The 18,065-nt window shown below is 47.1% G+C and overlaps 1 long non-coding RNA gene across 6 annotated transcripts; it reads left to right on the top strand.

Moving 5' to 3' along the window:
* Positions 252 to 16,951, top strand: LOC102163428. 6 transcript variants are annotated; one of them, XR_002345693.1, is made up of 5 exons: positions 252 to 470; positions 9,444 to 9,545; positions 11,723 to 11,830; positions 13,719 to 13,841; positions 16,544 to 16,951. It is a non-coding gene; the product is annotated as an uncharacterized LOC102163428 (long non-coding RNA). The 6 variants fall into 6 exon arrangements; XR_001297837.2 differs by lacking the exon at positions 11,723 to 11,830; XR_001297838.2 differs by lacking the exon at positions 9,444 to 9,545.

An 18,065-nucleotide genomic window follows, 5' to 3' on the forward strand; every position in this document is an offset into this window, starting at 1 on the left:
AGACAGAATGCTGGTGATTGAAGCGAGGCAATAGATCCTTGGCGTTTCATTCACAATAGTGTTGTTGTTGATGTTGAATTTGCTTGAAAACTTTCATCCTAAAAAAGTTTTTTAAAAAAATCGTAGGTGTTCCCTGGTGGCTCAGCAGATTGCATTGGGGATCCAGCCTTGTCACTGCCATGGTTCAGATCGCTGCTGTGGTGCCAGCTTGACCCCTGGCCCGGGAACTTGCGCATGCCACAGGCGCGGCCAAAGAAAAGAAATACCGCCGCTGTACTCAAGCAAATCCCTTTCAGGTTCTCACGAGAGCCGCTGAAACATTATCTAAATCCCGTCTTCCTGTTACAGATGAGGAAACTGGGGCGCACCTTGGCTCGTTCAAGGTGTCCTCAGATATCAAGTGGCAGAGCTGATGCTGGAGTCTCAGGCGAGAGCAGCACCCTTTGACCTTTTCAACTCTTACCCGCCTGGTGAGTCAGCTGGAATTTGCTCCTTAGCCGGAGCTGCCTTCCCAGCTCCCAAGCCCAGGTCTTGAAGTGCAGGGAGGCAGGGTGGCCTGGGGGTGGTTCTCTCCACCACTTTGCTCTCCACGCTCTTCCTTCTGAAAGGTAAGCCTGAGCTCGCAGAGATTCAATTAGGTCTCCTCCTGCCGCTTTCAGAGGCAGAAAAGGAAACCCACACAACAAAAGATTTCCCGGAACCGGAGTGATAACTACATCAGGGAGAGTCCCAGCTCCGGGGCTCACAGAAGCGTTGGCTCAGAGCAGCTGGTTGGCCTCCCTTACCTTGGTCCCCCCTTATCTGTAAGAAGGGAGTGAAGATTTCAGGTTCTGTTATCTACGGGGTTGTCAGGAGCATCTCAAGAGGTGCTGGGAGAGAAAGCACTTTGAAAAGTTAAAAAGAGCTGGACAAATGGGAGGAAGCATTATCATAGAGAGACTAAGAGATGGAGGGAGGGAAGGGCAGGGGAGGAGGAAGGTAAGCAGGGACCCCTGTGCAGGATTCTTAAATGCAGCCTTTAGGTCGTGCCTCAGAGGAAAAGACTTTGGGGGGTGGGGGCTGTAACACTTCCCCATGTCTTGCGCTCAGCCAGACGGTGTGTTTTGCTCTCGCTGTAACATCTCATTTCCTCCTTTCAGGACGCTCTATGGGGGAGTTCCCTGGTGTCTCAGTGGGTTAAGGAGACGGCATTGTCACTGCTGTGGCTCAGGTTTCTCTGGTGGGAATTCAGTCTCTGGCCCGAATATTTGCACATGCCATAGGCATGGCCAAGGAAAAAAATAAAACGAAGTAGGAAGTTCCTGTTGTGGCTCAGCAGAAACGAACCTGACTAGTATCCATGAGAATGAGGTGTTTTTTTTTGCTTTTTAGGGCCACACTCATGGCATGTGGAGGTTCTGAGACTAGGGGTCTAATCAGAGCTTACAGCTGCTAGCCTACACCACAGCCACAGCAATGTCAGATCCGAGCCTCATCTGCAACCTACACCACAGCTCACAGCAACACCAGATTCTTAACCTGTTGAGCGAGGCCAGGGATTGAACCCCAATCCTCATGGATCCTAATCGGGTTCATTAACCACTGAGCCACGAAGGGAACTCCAAAGATGCGGGTTTGATCCTTGACCTTGCTCAGTGGGTTAAGGATCTGGCGTTGCTGTGGCTGTGGCTGTGCCATAGGCTTGCAGAGACAGCTCCCATTCGACCCCTAGCGTGAGAACTTCCATATGCTGCACCTGTGGACCTTAAAATAAATAAGATAAAATAAATAACGAAGAGTAACATTGGCCAATTTCTGGGATGATCCAGGAGGCTAAGTTTAAAACAAAACAAAAACAACACTGTATGGGGACTCTGGCGTTATTATTCTGCTCATGTTACACAGGAGCAAAGAGGCACAGAGACCCTCAAACAACTTGCCCAAGGTCACACAGCCACTGAGGGCAGAGCTGGGCTCACAGCAAGTGTCTGGTCCTGGGACGGAAGGCCACCCCTCCAGGAGGGTTTGCTGAGACTTCCTGTTACCCGGGTGTCCGAGTCATGGTCAGGAGACCGGCCTTGAGTCCCAGTTCAACTGCTTATTAACCGTGTGACCCGGACAGAGTCCTGCTTCCTCGTGGAGCCGCAGTCTCTTGGGCTGCACCACGGTAATAATAAAACCTGCTGCCCCTCCCTCCCGGTCGGTCGCAGGGAGGATTCCATGAAATCACAGATACTGCAGGTGCTTTGAAACAGCTGCAAAGGGCAACAGAAGTGAAGAGCTCCCGATCATTTCTTCGGAGAAGCAGCCCTGGGTTATCTCTGGGTGACATCCAGCTCCTGGTCCCCTTGGCCTGCCCTCCACACCCGAGGGATGGAAGTTGGAACTGGGGCCAGTGTGTCTCTTCGGATACTGTTGGGGAGGGAGGGTGAAGAGAGGCGTCGCAAACGGAGCCAACTTGAAGGGTTCCCCGAACAGACATAATAGAGCATTGGCCTGAGGTTCTATCCTGGCCCCGAATTGCAGCAGGGCCCCTTCCCCCTCTTTGTCATAAAACAAACAGGCTTTCAGCTACTTGGGCAGGATTTAACTAGCGATTGGCCCTAGAGATAAGTGGATCACGCTCAGCAAGCTCACATGGGAATAATTTGTGCCTAAGAGCAGTTCATAATTTATATTTTTGAATCCACACTCAGGGAGCTATCTTTGCAGTGATTACAGACACGGTTGCCCCATACTGCACACCCCTTCTCAGTCCAGGACTGAGATAACTGGGTTACAGGAGCCTGGCCAGTGGGCCTGAAGTCATAGCTAAATACGTAAAGAGTTTATTCTTATAAGACTGTACAAATTTGGAGTTCCCTGGTGGCCTAGTGGGTTCAGGATCCAGTGTTGTCACTGTTGTGGCTCAGGTCACTGTTGTGGCAAGTGTTTGATCCTTGGTCTGGGAACTTCTGTATGCTGTGGGCACAATTGAAAAAAAAAAAAAAAAAAAGATTTGGGAGTTCCCACTGTGGCTCAGTAGATTAAGGACCCAACTTGTATCCATGAGGATGAAGGTTCGATCCCTGACCTCCCTCAGTGGGTTAAGGATCCAGCATTGTCTCTAGCTATGGCATAGGTTGCAGATTTGTCTTGGGTGCAGTGCTGCTGTGGCTGTGGTGTAGGCCAGCAGCTGCAGCTCTGACTCGACCTCTAGCCTGGGAATTTCCATACGCTGCAGGTGCATCCCTAAAAAGAAGAAAACAAAATACATCTAGGGAAATCCCTTGAACTCATCAATAGACCTTCAGATTAACTCCACCCATGGCTTGTTTGTCCTATTCTGAAACTTGCCCATTTCTCTGGTCCCCTATCTAATGTCCTTCCTGGAGTTCGCTAATGTCCACTACCCAGAGCACAGCAGGGAAGGGACAGGGTATGGTCAGGATTCTGCCCGAAGGTGCTGGTGAGGTGTAGGGTGGGGGAGGGGCAGAGGAGCCTTGGCTTCTAATCAGTGACATGTCTGTGACAAGTCACATCTTCTCTGAAAATGGAGGTGGTTGGTGGAAAGCAAAGACTCAAAGTCTTTTTCTCCCCTACCCCCTTTTTCCGCATGCTGGCCGTGCCCCATAGCATGTGGAAGTTCCCAGGCCAGGGATGGAACACTTGCCATAACAGTGACCTGAGCTGCAGCAGTGACAATGCCAGATCCTTAACCTGCTGCACCACCAGGGAACTCCCAGACTCAAAGTCTTCGTGACCTTGCAATTCACACAATCGTGGGATGTGAGCATTTGCCACAGACCCTGCTTTCCTGCCTGCAGTTTGGGGATAAGCCGACGTTTGTGCCTATCTAAGGCAAACACCTGCCCAGGCCACTGATCCCATCCCCTCCTCCCTCCCGTCCTGCTCCCTCCTTTCTCCTGCATCATCTGTTTTCCCTCTTTGCTGAATCATTTGCCATCAGCATGTAAATATATATAAATATGCTATAATTTCTCCTATCCAAAAAAAAAGTCTCTCTTGACCCTCCTTCTCTTCCAGCTTCTCTCACAAACCCGTTTCAATCACTCCATTGGCTCCACCCAAACTGTTCTCTGTTAAAGTCACTAGTTCCCTCCTAATGGTCATGATTTTGTCCTCAGCTTACTGGACTGCTCAGCTTCTTCCGTTGGCTTCCATGACGCTAGGGTTGCTCGATTCTTTCTCAGCATCTCCTTTGCTAGGCCCTCCTTACCTCCTTCACCTCCAAATGTTGGAGGGTCCTAGGGCTTTGTCCTTGAATCTGTTCCCAGTCTTCATTAATCCGTTGGTGATTTCATTCAGTCTCATTGTGTTAAATGCCACTGTCTTAGCCCAGGTTCTCCTAGAAGCAGAACCTTCATAAAAGGTTTGCAGGTAGGGAGTTTATAAGGGAACAAAATTCTAGAGAGCAGAAATGAGGGACAGGGTAAGAGAAAGAGAGACGAAAGGGAAACCAATTCAAGGATGCATTATTGGAGGTCCCGTCATGGATCAGTGGAAATGAATCTGACGAGTATCCATGAGGACGCAGGTTTGATCCCTGGCCTTGCTCAGTGGGTTAAGGATCTGGAGTTGCCGTGAACTGTGGTGTAGGTAGCAGATGCGGTTTGGATCTGGTGTTGCTGTGGCTGTGGTGTAGGCCGGCAGCTGCAGCTCTGATTCAACCCCTAGCCTGGGAACTTCCATATGCCACAGGAGTGACCCTAAAAAGACAGAAAAAAGAAAAAGAAAAAAGAAAATCTCTAGGAAAAACAAAACCACTCCCTTCTCATCGTCTTTCTCCGCTTAGCCAATGAGGACTCCATCTTTCAGGTGTTTCTTCCAAGTCAGCAACCTTGGAGACGTCCTTAAATTGGCTCCACATATAATCCTTCAGTAAATTGCTCTGGGCTTTACCTTCAAAAAATATCCCAAATCTGACCACTTTTAACCACAATTCCTTGTCCAAGCCACAGCACCCGCCCTCATCTGGATCTCGGCAATTACCTCCTAATTGGTCTCCCACTCACTGGCTTATCCTATTACTGTCTATTCTCCTCCAACAACTGGGGAGTCTTTTAAAGTGTAAGTCAGATAATGTCACTCTTTGGCATTTCCTTTCCCCCTTCCCTGCTTTATATTTCTCCCCAACACTTATCACTCTCTGACATAATATATACTTCAAGTATTTACTTTGTTTATTTGTCTCCTTCTAATAGAATGAAAGCAAGGAGTTTTGTCTATTTTATTCCTGAGGACTCCTGGTGCATGAGGGGAGTATGGCAAAAATTTCTTGGAGTTCCCCAGTGACACAACAGAATTGGTGGCATTTCTGTAGCACTGGGACACAGGTTCGATCCCGGCCCAGCCCATTGGGTTAAGGATCCAGCATTGGCCCAGCTTCGGGATAGGTTGCAACTGCCGCTCAGATCTGATCCCTGGCCCAGGAACTCCATATGCCATGGGGTGGCCAAAAAAAGAAAAGAAAACACATATTTCTTTTTTTTCTTTCTTTTTTTTTCTTTCTTTTTTTTTCTTTCTTTTTTTTCTTTCTTTTTTTTCTTTCTTTTTTTTCTTTCTTTTTTTTCTTTCTTTTTTTTCTTTAGGGCTGCAATTGCAGCTTATGGGGTTGAGTGGGAGCTGCAGCTGCTGGCCTACACCACAGCCACAGCAACGCCAGATCCACCAGACCTTACACTGCGTCGGCAGCCTACACTGCAGCTCACAGCAAGGCTGGGTCCTGAACCCACTGAGCAAGGCCAGGGATCAAACCCACAACCTCTTGGATACTAGCTAGGTTCATTACCTCTGAGCCACAACAGGAACTCCTTTTTAAAAGCAAACAAACAAACGCAGAACCACAAATATTTCTTGAGGAAGACCAAGACCATCTAGATGGAGCCCCTGCACTTTCAGAGGAGAAGCTGTAGCCCAGAGTTACCACCGTACTAATTATATGGCGAGGCCTTCTTGATGCTCCGGCTGGTGTTCTGAATGACGTCTCCACTCTCAGCAGCGTTGGTAGTTATTATTATGGCTGTTGGCTGTCTCTCAAGTCTGAGAGTAGTTTGTAGCCAGGCTCTGATGCACCCCCACGAAACCACGAGAGAACAATTCCAAGGCAATGGGAGCTTAAGTAATCCATGATCACGCGGTGTAAAGGGAGCAAGCCGCTGAAGGGAAATCAAGGTGAGAGAGAGCCCCCGGGGGTCCTGAGGGGAGTGTGCCGCTGAGATCCCTGAAGGAGGAAGAGTATTTCAGGTCTGGGAGCAGAGAGTGAGGAGACAAATTTACTAACCCCTATATACCCCATTTTCCACTCATCTAAGCTGGGTAGAGGGCAAGAGTGGGATGACTTGGGGTTGGACCTGAGGGGCTGAGTTCTCCTCAGCCATGCTCTGGCTGTGTGACTTGAGCCAGTTACTTAGCCTCTCTGAACCTTGTTTCTCTCAAAATGAGGACAAGGCTTACATACCACCCTGAGTTAGAAGGATTTCATGAAATAACATGAAAAAGTGTTAGTAGAGTGACACCACAGTCAAGCAATAAATAGGACTATTATTATGATGATTTTTTGACTAGATCATAGAAATTTGCAACTGTAAGTGCCTGGGCCAATCAGGAGGAAGTTGTGAGAGGCACAAAGAGTGGCGATGAGGAACGGTAGAGTGCAGGGGCCCGATAATGGAGTGTAATAAATGCCAAGCTGAGGAGTTCCCATCGTGGCACAGCAGAAACAAATCCAGCTAGGAACCATGAGGTTGCGGATTCGATCCCCAGCCTTGCTCCATGGGTTAAGGATCCAGCATTGTTGCAAGCTGTGGCATAGGTTGCAGATGTGGCTCAGTCCAGTGTTGCTGTGGCTGTAAAATAGGCTGGCAGCTGCAGCTCTGATTGGACACCTAACCTGGGAACCTCCATGTGCCACAGGTTCGGCCATAGGAAGAGTTGTTATGACTTAATTTCTAATGCCAAAGAGCAGCAAAAAAAAAAAAAAAAAAAAGGAAATAAATAAATAAAGTTCCTGTCATGGCTCAGCAGAAACAAATCCGGCTAGGAAGCATGAGGTGGCAGGTTCGATCCCTGGCCTCGCTAAGTGGGTTAAGGATCGGCATTGCTGTGAGCTATGGTGTAGGTCACAGATGCAGCTCAGTTCTGGCATTGCTGTGGCTCTGGCGTAGGCCAGCAATAGCTCCATTTGGACCCCTAGCCTGGGAACCTCCATATGCCACAGGGGTGGCCCTAAAAAGACAAAAATAAATAAATAAACAAACAAACTCTACCTCAATAGAAGATAATAATAATAACGATAAATACCAAGCTGAAGTCTTGGGACTGTGAAATTAGGTAAGGATCTTGACAAGGGCATACACAGAACACTGAGTGCCCGTCAGGGAGAGAACAAGAAGGCCAGAGACCAAAGGCAAGGAACAACCTGCCGTCACCCAGCCCCCAGGCAGGTCTCTCACCTCCCCACTGTCCTGTTACAGTGACAGTTCCAGGTCTTGGTATCTCCAGGAAGGTCCTGGAGGGCAGGAGCCAGGACGCCGTCATCCCTACCCTCAGAACTTGGCACAAGGCCTGGCACATAGTAGGGCTCCATCCATGTTTATACTAGTTTTAATAACCTAGAGTGATGCTGTGGTAAAAATTCAAGGGAGTGATGAGGAAAGCCTGGGTGGGGACAGTGGCAGTAGGAATGAGCAGGATCATGAGTTCCCTGGTGGTTCTGTGGATTAAAGATCCTGTGTTGTCACTACAGCGGCTCGGGTCACTGCTGTGGCACAAGTTTGATCCCTAGCCCGGGGTGTGTCCAAAAAAAATGGGCAGGGTCAAATCATAGGAAACATGGAGGGAGAAGCAGCAACTGCTGGAATTTTAGGTAAAAGTCAAGAAGACATGCAGCCCAGGCTAAGAGGGAAAATATGGATCTGAGTCCCAAGGCTCCTCCTGGCTCTGGGTCCTTGGTACTTTTGAATCATTTTGTGGGCAAATGCGGTGTGCATGTCAGGGGGCTGATAGTACACGTGAATGCCTGCGGAATATTTAAAAGCTTTGAACCCAGACTCAGATACAGAGAACAAACTGGTGGCTGCGGGGGTGAGGTGGGTGGAGGGATGAGGGAAACAGGTGAGAGACTTAGAGCCACAAACTTCCAGTTATAAAATAAATAAGTCAAGGGATGTAAAGTCCAGCAAGGGAAATGCAGACAATAAGTGAATCACTTTGGGGATAGATGGTCACTCATCACGGTGGTCATTTTGTAACGGAAAAATATATTGAGTCACTTTGTTGTACACCTAAAAGTGACTCAGATAGGGCTGGAACCCAGCCAAAACCCAGACTGGGACTCGACCCCACTACCTTTTTTTTTTCTTCATCTTTTGATGTTTTATTTAGATATAGTTGATTTACAAGACTGATCATTTCTGCCATACGGCAAAGTGATTCAGTTATACATATACACACATCCATTCAATTTCTAGATTCTTTTCCCCTGTATATTATCACAGAATATCGGGTAGAGCTCCTGTGCTAGGAACTCTAGCACAGGACAGCGGGTCCCATTGGCCATGTACCTCAGTGCGCACATGCCAATCCCAGACTCAACCCCATTGTCTTCATTGTCTTTTTTATTTTTTTTTTTTGGCCATACTGGCAGCATGTAGATGGGATCAAATCCACGCCACAGCAGTGACAATACCAGATGGTTAACCAGCTGAGCCACCAGGGAACTCCTGGGGTGGTTAGTTTTTATGGGCTGGGTATTTCCATAGGCTAGCAGTGGGAGGATTATTCCAACTATTTCAGAAAAGGGGTAGGAATTTCCAGGAATTGGGCCACTGCCTACTTTTTGGCCTTTTATAGTTGGCCTCAGAACTGTCCTGGCACCTGTGGGCATGTCCATTAGCTGCTAATGTGTTACAATGAGCGTATGAAGAGGCTCAAGGTCCAGGGGAAGTTGAATCATCCACTGTCTTGGACCTAGTTGGTTCTAACCAGTTTTTGTCATATCCTCAAGGGCTCTGTCATTCTCTTATTTTTATTTTTTGCTTTTTAGGGCCGCACTTGTGGCATATGGAGGTTCCCGGGCTAGGGGTCCAATCAGAGCTACAGCTGCCGGCCTACACCACAGCCATACAGGCGCCAGATCCGTGCCACGTTTGCAACCTAAACCACAGCTCGTGGCAAGGCTGAATCCTTCACCCACTGAGCAAGGCCAGGGATCGAACCCTTAACCTCATGGTTCCTAGTTGGATTCGTTTCCGCTGTGCCACAAGAACTCTCTGTCATTCTTTTAAAAGTTGTGCCCTGCCCCCTTCTCTTCTGTTTCAAAACTAATATAATACTATAAGTCAATTATATTTCAATTAAAAAATAAAATAAATAAAATAAAATCTTTGAACCCAAGCTTTACCACCTAGTAGCTAATTGAAACTGCATATATCATTTGACTTCTCTGATGCTGTTTTATCTAGAAAATGGAGGAAAAAAGGGACAATAATGCCTGCTCTACCTTCCAAGGATGTTGAAATTATCAAACAGATTGTGGATATTCAAGTGATTTGGAAAATTGTCAGGTATTTTTTAAATGTAAAGCACTGTTAGTAATATACTTGTGATTAATTTCCTGATCCTATTCTTTTCAACTCTTCATTAAAAATTATGAGGGGACTGGCTTTGAAGGTGCAAGCTAAATCATTTCACAAAAACTTACATAAGTTTTGGAGTTCTCATTGTGGCTCAGCGGGTTAGGAACCTGACTAGTATCCATGAGGATGCGGGTTCAATCCTTGGCCTTGCTTAGTAGGTTGAGGATCTGACATTGCCATGAGCTGTGGTCACAAATGCAGCTTAGATCCCATGTTGCTGTGGCTGAGGTGTAGGCCAGCAGCTGAGGCTCCATTTTGACTCCTGGCCTGGGAATTTCCATATGCCTCCTTGTGGGAAAAAAGGAAGGAAGGAAGGAAGGGCCTATAAAGCATTTCCTTAAAAAAAAAATTAGAGTTCCTGTTCTGGCAAAGCGGAAATAAACTCAACCAGTATCCATGAGGTTGAGGGTTTGATCCCTGGCCTCACTCAGTGGGTCAGGGATCCAGCATTGCTGTGACTGTGGCGTTTGCCAGCAGTTGTAGCTCCGATATGACCCCTAGCCTGGGAACTTCCACATGCCTATGGTGTGGCCCTAAAAAGAAAAAAAAAAATTATAGGTTTTGTTTTCCCTTCTCTGTCAAAAGGGGAAGCTAGGTTTTCCAGCTTGAGGTGAAAGTGAAGGGAGAGCAGTCGGTCTGCAGCTCCGGGGCTCTGGGGAGAAGTCAGAAACCATAAAGTTCACGCCGCCAAAATTTGGTTCCCTTGCTTCCCCCCAGTGAAGGTCCCTCCTGCTGCTTTAGGAGCTACCACCAAGTGGCCCCTCCTCAACTAGGGACGAAAACAAAAGATGACCCATCCTATGTTAAACTATAAATTACCAACAAATGGGATTAGAGCAGAGATAAGAAAAACATTCTTTTAAGGGGCTCCAAAAGACTAGATTATACTAGACTGAAAGCATTTTGGCATCCCGTTAAAACTGCAAACATTCCGGCCCCACCCCAGGCTACTAAATCCAAATCTGTACTTAACAAGATCCTCAGGTGATTCTTGTGCAGATTAGGGTGGTAAAGCATCCCTTAAAGGGAAGGTCAAAGGCGGGGAAAGGTGGGGTTACTAAGGCTCAAACTGACCATGCATATCTGAGCACTATTAGATTAGAGGGAAGGGGGTCTTGGCCAACAGACTTGGGATATTAAGTCTCCATGGTCAAGGTCATCCCTACTGTGGAGATGGGTGAGTTCGGCTATCCAGCCTGCTGCCCTTAAGCTTTCAAGTCGTCTGACCATTCTTTGGAAAAACTCTATGCTCCCCAAACACCTGGCTCTCTGTCTGTAGGACATAATGTGCTTGGACATCTTGACGCCAAGATTCAGATCCACCTGAAAGACATTTTTCTCTTTGTAAGCTAAACTGGCATTCTGATTTTATATACTTATCAAACAAAATCAGATGAGGCCCACTGCTAGACTATGATAAGTCAACCAGACTGATGATCAGACAGCCGTGTCCTGAAATGGCCCTGCCCATCAGCAGGCCTTTTCCAACTAACCAACCTGCATCCACCCCTCCTCTGTCTTTGAATTTCCAGCCATGTTGCCTTGCACTTTGCCTAGGTTGATCTCTCTAGCATCATGTTTCTCACTTTCGTAAGTTCCCTGAGGGCAGCCAAGGTCTACAACTGAAAACACACTTGCTGCCATGAATTTGAACCCAAAAAGGAAAGGAAGTGTCTGCAATTAAAAGAACCCTTGAGGAGTTCCTATTGTGGCACAACAATGGGATAGTTGGCCTTTCTGGAGCATTGGGACAAAGGTTCAATCCACAGTTAAGGATAGAAAGTTGTTGCAGCTGTGGCATAGGTGGCAACTGCGGCCTGGATCTGATCCTGGACTAGAGAACTCCATATGCAGTGGGGCAGCCACAAAAAAAAAAAGAAAGAAAGAAAGAAACCTTGGTTTCTCAGGAGTTCCCTGGTGGCCTAGTAGTTAAAGGATCTGGTGTTGCCACTGCTGTGGCTCAGGTTCAGTCTCTGGCCTGGGAACATCCACATGCCATGCAGGCAGCCAAAAAAAAAAGAAAAGAAATCTTGGTTTCTTGTCGGGTGAGTAGGTCACTGAGATTTTTTCCTTTTTTCTTTTTTGATTCTGCCCCTGACGTGCAGAATTTCCAGGGCCAGGGATTGAACCTGCACCAGAGCAGAGACCTGAGCCACTGCAGTGACAATGCCAAATCGTTAATCCACTGGGACACCAGGGAACTCCTCACTGAGGTAGGTATTTAATACTGAAAAAACGGGAAGCAGTTACATAGGGAATGATTAATTGAATTACTGTAGGTACATATACACTCTACACTATACCATGTAGCTAGAGTCCACATAGATTATGTGTTGGAATCTGGAAAACACTAATGATATATATTCTCTGACAGTCAGCCCCAGCAGAAAACATGACACTCCAAATTGGGAAATTTGGAGTGCCTGTTGTGGCTCAGCAGTAACAAACCTGACTAGTATCCATGAGGAGGCAGGTTTGATCCCTGGCCTCGCTCAGTGGGTTAAGGATCCGGCATTGCCATCAGCTGTGGCATAGGTCTCAGACATGGCTCAGGTCCTGAGTTGCTGTGGCTGTGGCACAGGCCAGCAGCTACAGCTGTGATTCAACCCCTAGCCTGGGAGCCTCCATATGCCCAGGATGCACGGCCCCCCTAAAAAAAAGAATTAGGAAATTTGAAGAGAGCTGAAAAAAGGTGTAAGCAACATTGGAAAAGCAGAGGGGAGCTGTTTCTACTTCCAGGGGAGCAGGTTAAGGATCTGGTGTTGTCACTGCAGCAACTTGGGTTGCTGCTGTGTTGAGGATTCAATCCCTGGCCCTGGGGGCTTCTATATGCAGCAGGTTCAGCTGGCGGGGGCGGGGAGAAAACCATCATAGGGAAATCCATCCTAATGTCAATCATAGTTTTCTTTATTATTATTACTCAGTGAATTTATTACATTGATAGTTGTACAATGATCATCACAATCCAATTTTATAGCATTTCCATCCCAACCCCCCAGTGCATCCCCCTATCCCCCAACCTGTCTCCTTTGGAAACCATGTTTTTCAAAGTCTGTGAGTCAGTATCTGTTCTGCAAAAAGTTCATTGTGCCCTTTGTCAGATTCCACATGTTGGTGTCTCACTGTCTGACTGTCTTCACTTAGCATGGTAATTTCTAGGTCCATCCATGTGCTACAAATGCCGTTATTTCGTTCCTTTTAATGGCTGGGTAATATTCTATTGTGTATATGTACCACATCTTGTTTATCCACTCCTCTGTCAGTGGACATTTAGGTTGTTTCCATGTCTTGGCTGTTGCAAATAGTGCTGCAGTGAACATCGGAGTACATGTGTCTTTGCGAGTCGTGGTTTCCTCTGGATAGATGCCCAGGAGTGGGATTGCTAGATCAAATGGTAGTTCTATTTTTAGTTTTCTGAGGAAAACGCCATACTTTTTTCCACAGTGGTTGCACCAATTTACATTCCCTCTAACAGTGTAATAGGGTTCCTTTTTCTCCACACCCTCTCCAGCACTTATTGTCAACATTGTGATGATGGCCGTTCTGGCTGGTGTAAGGTGGTACCTCATAATTGTTTTTATTTGCATTTCTCTAATAATGAAGTGATGTTGAACATCTTTTCATGTGTTTTTTGGCCATCAGTATGTCTTCTTTGGAGAATTGTCTGTTTAGATCTTCTGCCCATTTTTTGATGGGGTTGTTTGTTTTTTTTGGAAGACAATCATTATTGCATGAAGGTTTTGGGGAATGGGCCAGGGATTTTGATAATACAGAGTTGTTGACTTTCAGTTATTGATAATGTGGCTAAGTTGCTTTTCTAAAAAAACACAGTCAATGAAGCAAGCTGAGAATGCGTACTGGGGAGGAGATGGGGCAGCGTAAACTCCCCTTCCTCCAAAGTAGCCTCTTGAAGCCATTTCTGGTAAGCTTCCAATTGCTTCATTTTGCAAAAAGGGAGAAATGACTGGTTCAAAGTCACAAAGCAGGTTAATGGCAAGCAGGGGGTTGATCTGGATTTCCCCCCCGGGGGGGGGGGCAGGGGTTTCCAAACTGTCCTCACCTCTCCATCCAACCCTCCCCTCTTTGCCTCTTCTGCTGCAGATTCTAGAGCCACCCGGATTGGAAGCGGCTAAACGGCCTCCCACCCTTAATCTCACTGTCTGAATGATAAATCCTGCAGGACTTCTCCTTCCATTCAAGCCCTTCACACTCTCCTTTGAGGAGGTGGGTGGTCTCTTCCGCCGAAGCAGGGGCTGCCTGCCCTTCCTTCCACTTAGCATTCCCCCAGGAGTCGAGGACTTCCCGGGAGCCAGGCCTTCGCCTCCCAAACAATATCCAGATACGACACAGCCCTCCCAACCCCCATTCAGGGCCAGACCGTAAAATAAAGCCGCGTGGGCCTTGCACCCCTGGACAGGATCCTTTGTCTGAGTTGGAAACAGCCTGAAAAGATGAAAGGGGCTTCCACTCTGACCTCTTCACCCCTTGTTATCTTGTGCCAACTCCCTTTAGACTCTCGGAAGCCGACAGCAGCATTTTCCCATGGTCACTGGGGTTAACAACGCCTCGGCCGCCAGCAGAGAGCGGCATGCGAGGAATGTACCTGCCTAAGGGGCGATTATTTTCATCAAGGACAGGCTGAAATGGATAATGAGGTCAAAAACAAACGCCATCTCTTTCTCAAAGGACTCTCTAAAGAGAGGCTATTAGATATAGTTCATTAGGTGGGGGGTAGGTAGAGAGCTACTTTTTCAGGCTGCTGCTTAAAGAGCGATGGAGGCATTTTGCCAAGTTTAGATTCTTCTCCAAGTCAGTAGGGGGCCAAGTTTACCCTCAGATTCAAGCTTTTATAGATCTGGGTCTCATTCAGGTACCGGCAACAAGTGGACTCAAAGACAAGACTTGCAAGAGAATGTATTATAGCAATACCAGTGAACTCCACAGCTTAAAAAAAGGAAAACAAAAAACCTAACACTGATTTGAAAATCAAATCTGGAAAAGTGACAAACCAGAATTTATACATAAAAAATATGTTTCTAGGAGTTCCCTGGTGGCTCAGCAGGTTAAGGATCTGGCATAGTCGCTGCTGTGGCTCAGGTTGCTGCTGTGCCGCGCGGGTTCAATCCCTGGCCCCAGAACTTAGACTTGCCGCCAGTATAGCAGTAAATAAATAAATAAATATTTAAAAAATAAATATATATGTGTGTATATACATATATATACCTACATATGCATATATATGTATATATAGTTCTCATGTGTTAGCATCTTTATAAATGTCCCCATTCCATTATCATCATCACCATAATTCAGGCACTAACTCCCCATCCTTCATGCCTAGATTTTATCATCCCTTGCAATGGACCCTCCACTGCTAAACCCTTTCCCTTCCAATTCATCCTGCATCCACAAAAATAAATAAATAAATAAATAAAATAAAGAAGTTCCCATCGATACTAGCGGTTAATGAACCCAACTAGTATCCATGAAGTCGTGGGTTCGATCCCTGGCCTTGCTCAGTGGGTTAAGGATCCAGGGTTGCCATGAGCTGTGATGTAGGTTGCAGATGCGGCTGGGATCTGGCATTGCTGCAGCTATGGTGTAGGCCGGAGGCTGCAGCTCTGATTTGACCCCTAGCCTGGGAACCTCCATATGTCGCCAGTGCGGCCCTAAAAAGACAAAAAAAAAAAAAAAAAATCCTGCATCCAACACAAAGTTAATCTTCTTAAACTGAATATATCTGCTCAAAACCTTTCACTGCGCTGCACGGTGGGAAGAGGTGTGTGCTAGCACAGTGCCCTGGTGGGGGAGTACCCTCTCACCTGCCTTTTTCTTTATATCACCATAAAATGATATTCAGACCTTCTAGATGGCATTTAAAGCTCTCCAAAATCTAAACCTAATTAACACTCAATCTGTAACACCCCCCCTCACCGCCCCCCCACATTACACCCTTCCCCAAATCCATTTTTTTTTTTTGGCCATGCCCAGGCCGATGAAGTGACAACATCGGATCCTTAACCCACTGCGCCAGAAGAGAACTCTAGTCAATTCTATACACATTAGCTATGATGATTGTGATGACATAGGCTGACACCTGCAAAGGAGGTTCATTTCGTAAAAAGACAAGCCAGAGCTCTGTGGAAGGTGCTCCAAGCTCCCTGATCTAGCTGTGCTCGCTCTGGCCTTTGTACCTTTGTTCCAGCTCTTCTCCAGGTCTGGAATGTTCTCTCCTTGTATCTCAAGACTGGGCTCAGAGGACACTTTCTCAGTGTGGCCTTTCCAGACCAGCCCCTCACCCCCAGTACAGCAGAACGACTTCCTCCATCCATTAAGGGACCACAGCTCTGTGATGGCATCTCTCACATTGTATAATCATGCTTGTGTATGTGTTGGTCTCCAGTTAGAATGTTAACTTTTTTTTTTTTTTTTTATAGGGCCGCACCCGCAGCATATGGAAGTTCCCAGGCTAGGGGTCAAATCAGAGCTGCAGTGGCTGGCCTACACCACAGCCACAATGCCAGATCCAAGCTGCATATGTGACCTACACCACAGCTTACAGTAACGCCAGATCCTTAACCCACTGAGCAGGGCCAGGGATGGAACCAACATCCTCATGGATACTAGTTGGATTCTTAACCCGCTGAGCCACAGTGGGAACTCCAGAATGTTACCTTCTTGATGATTAGCTTTGGAATTCTGGGTCCAAAACAATCCCAGATCTAATCCACCCAGTTAAGTGTATTTGGAAGGAATGAACAAAGAATGTGCAAAGAACGGCTTGTCCCTGAGTTTGCCTATGTGGCTTCACACCCAATCCCGCCCACTTAGCCTCTCAACCTCAGACCCTCATCAACATCTCTTGGAGAAGAATCACCACTCCTGGAGGATCCCTGGACCCTAACAGGGTATTATTGCCTTTGCAGCTGCTGCCTCCACCCCCCGACTTGTGTGACCGATGACCAATTGGAGATGCCACAAGGAACAAAACTCAGCGAGGCCAGAAGGTCGTTTGGTGCCCAAACTGCCACTCTAGGAAATGTCTGCAAATTCATCCGTGTAATGTAGTTGATCAATGAGGACAACATGGTGGGTTTGCATTCTCTCTCGCCCCAAGGAAGCTCAGAGGAACAAAATGGTAACTGATCACTTGGACTTTGTTGTCCAGTAATCATGAAAGACGCAAAGGATCCTGGTTCTTCTCCCTATGATGAGCTGCAATCCCGAGGATTTATTGTGAGATAAGGGGGCAGATTCAAGGGTACAACAGTCTGTGGTCTTGAAATAGGACAAAGGTATTGGTTCCTTACAGGAATGAAGCCAGTGAACTTAGACTTTATTTATTTATTTATTTATTTTGTGGCAAGCCCACATCATGAGTAAGTGCCTGGGATGGAACACAGTGATGACAACACTAAATCCTTAATCTGCTGAGCCACCAGGAAACTCCTGACCTTGGTCTTAGCACCCCTCATATTCTGGTGAATTTATGGGCCACAGCCAGAGCTTTGGGGCTGCTGAAGATGTAATGCAGGAGGGCAACACAGGAGAGGTCATGTGGGAAAGGAAGCTTGGTCACCAGTCAGATTTGAGTAACTTTAGGGAGTCATCACTTATTAGCTATTGGAATATGCAAATATGTAAATCTCTGAGCCTAGGTTTCATCATCTACTTAATGAGGATGATGACCTAAGGCAGAGGATGGAGGAAGGAGGGTTAAGTGTGATCATGTAAAGTATGCAGTCCCCTGCACGCAGTGAGTGATTCCTCCATGAAAGGTAGTAGAAGAGCTCCCTAGTGGCTCAACAGGTTAGGGACCTGACATTGTCACTAGGGCTTCAATCCTTGGCCTCAGGAATTTCTTCAGGCTTCGGGCATTGCTCTCCCTCCCTCTTCCGCTCAGACACCCCCCCCCACTCCCCCTCCCCCGCCAAAATAGTGGAATGCTACAGATACATAAGCTGGAGTGACAGTGGTCCAGCTTTTAAGCAGAAATCAAGAAATATGTGTGTCTGTGGGTTGGGAAGGAAGGGAAAAAGGGAAGATGGTGGCTCTGGGATGAATGCTAGTCTCTCCAAAGGCAGGGGCCAGGGAAGGGACTCATGTGGGAGGTGATGAAATCATCTTTCCCAAAGTCCAGGAGTATCTATCTATCTCTTCATTTACCACGCCCCCAACCTTCCTAGCCACGCATCCTTCCTTGGTCAGGGCCCTGCTCCACCAGCTCCACTAGGGTCCCCCAGGGACCCAGGGAGGGTCAGCCAACTACGGTTTTGTATTCTAAGATCTGGAGGGATGGAGTTCCTGCCATGGTCCAGCAGGTTACAAGCACAACTAGTAATCCATGAGGATTCGGGTTCAATCCCTGGCCTTTCTCAGTGGATTAAGGATCTAGTGTTTACTCAAGCTGTGGTGCAGGTCACAGATGAAGCTTGGATCTGATGTTGC

Source organism: Sus scrofa, chromosome 7, assembly GCF_000003025.6.
Source record: "Sus scrofa isolate TJ Tabasco breed Duroc chromosome 7, Sscrofa11.1, whole genome shotgun sequence".
NCBI lineage: Eukaryota > Metazoa > Chordata > Mammalia > Artiodactyla > Suidae > Sus > Sus scrofa.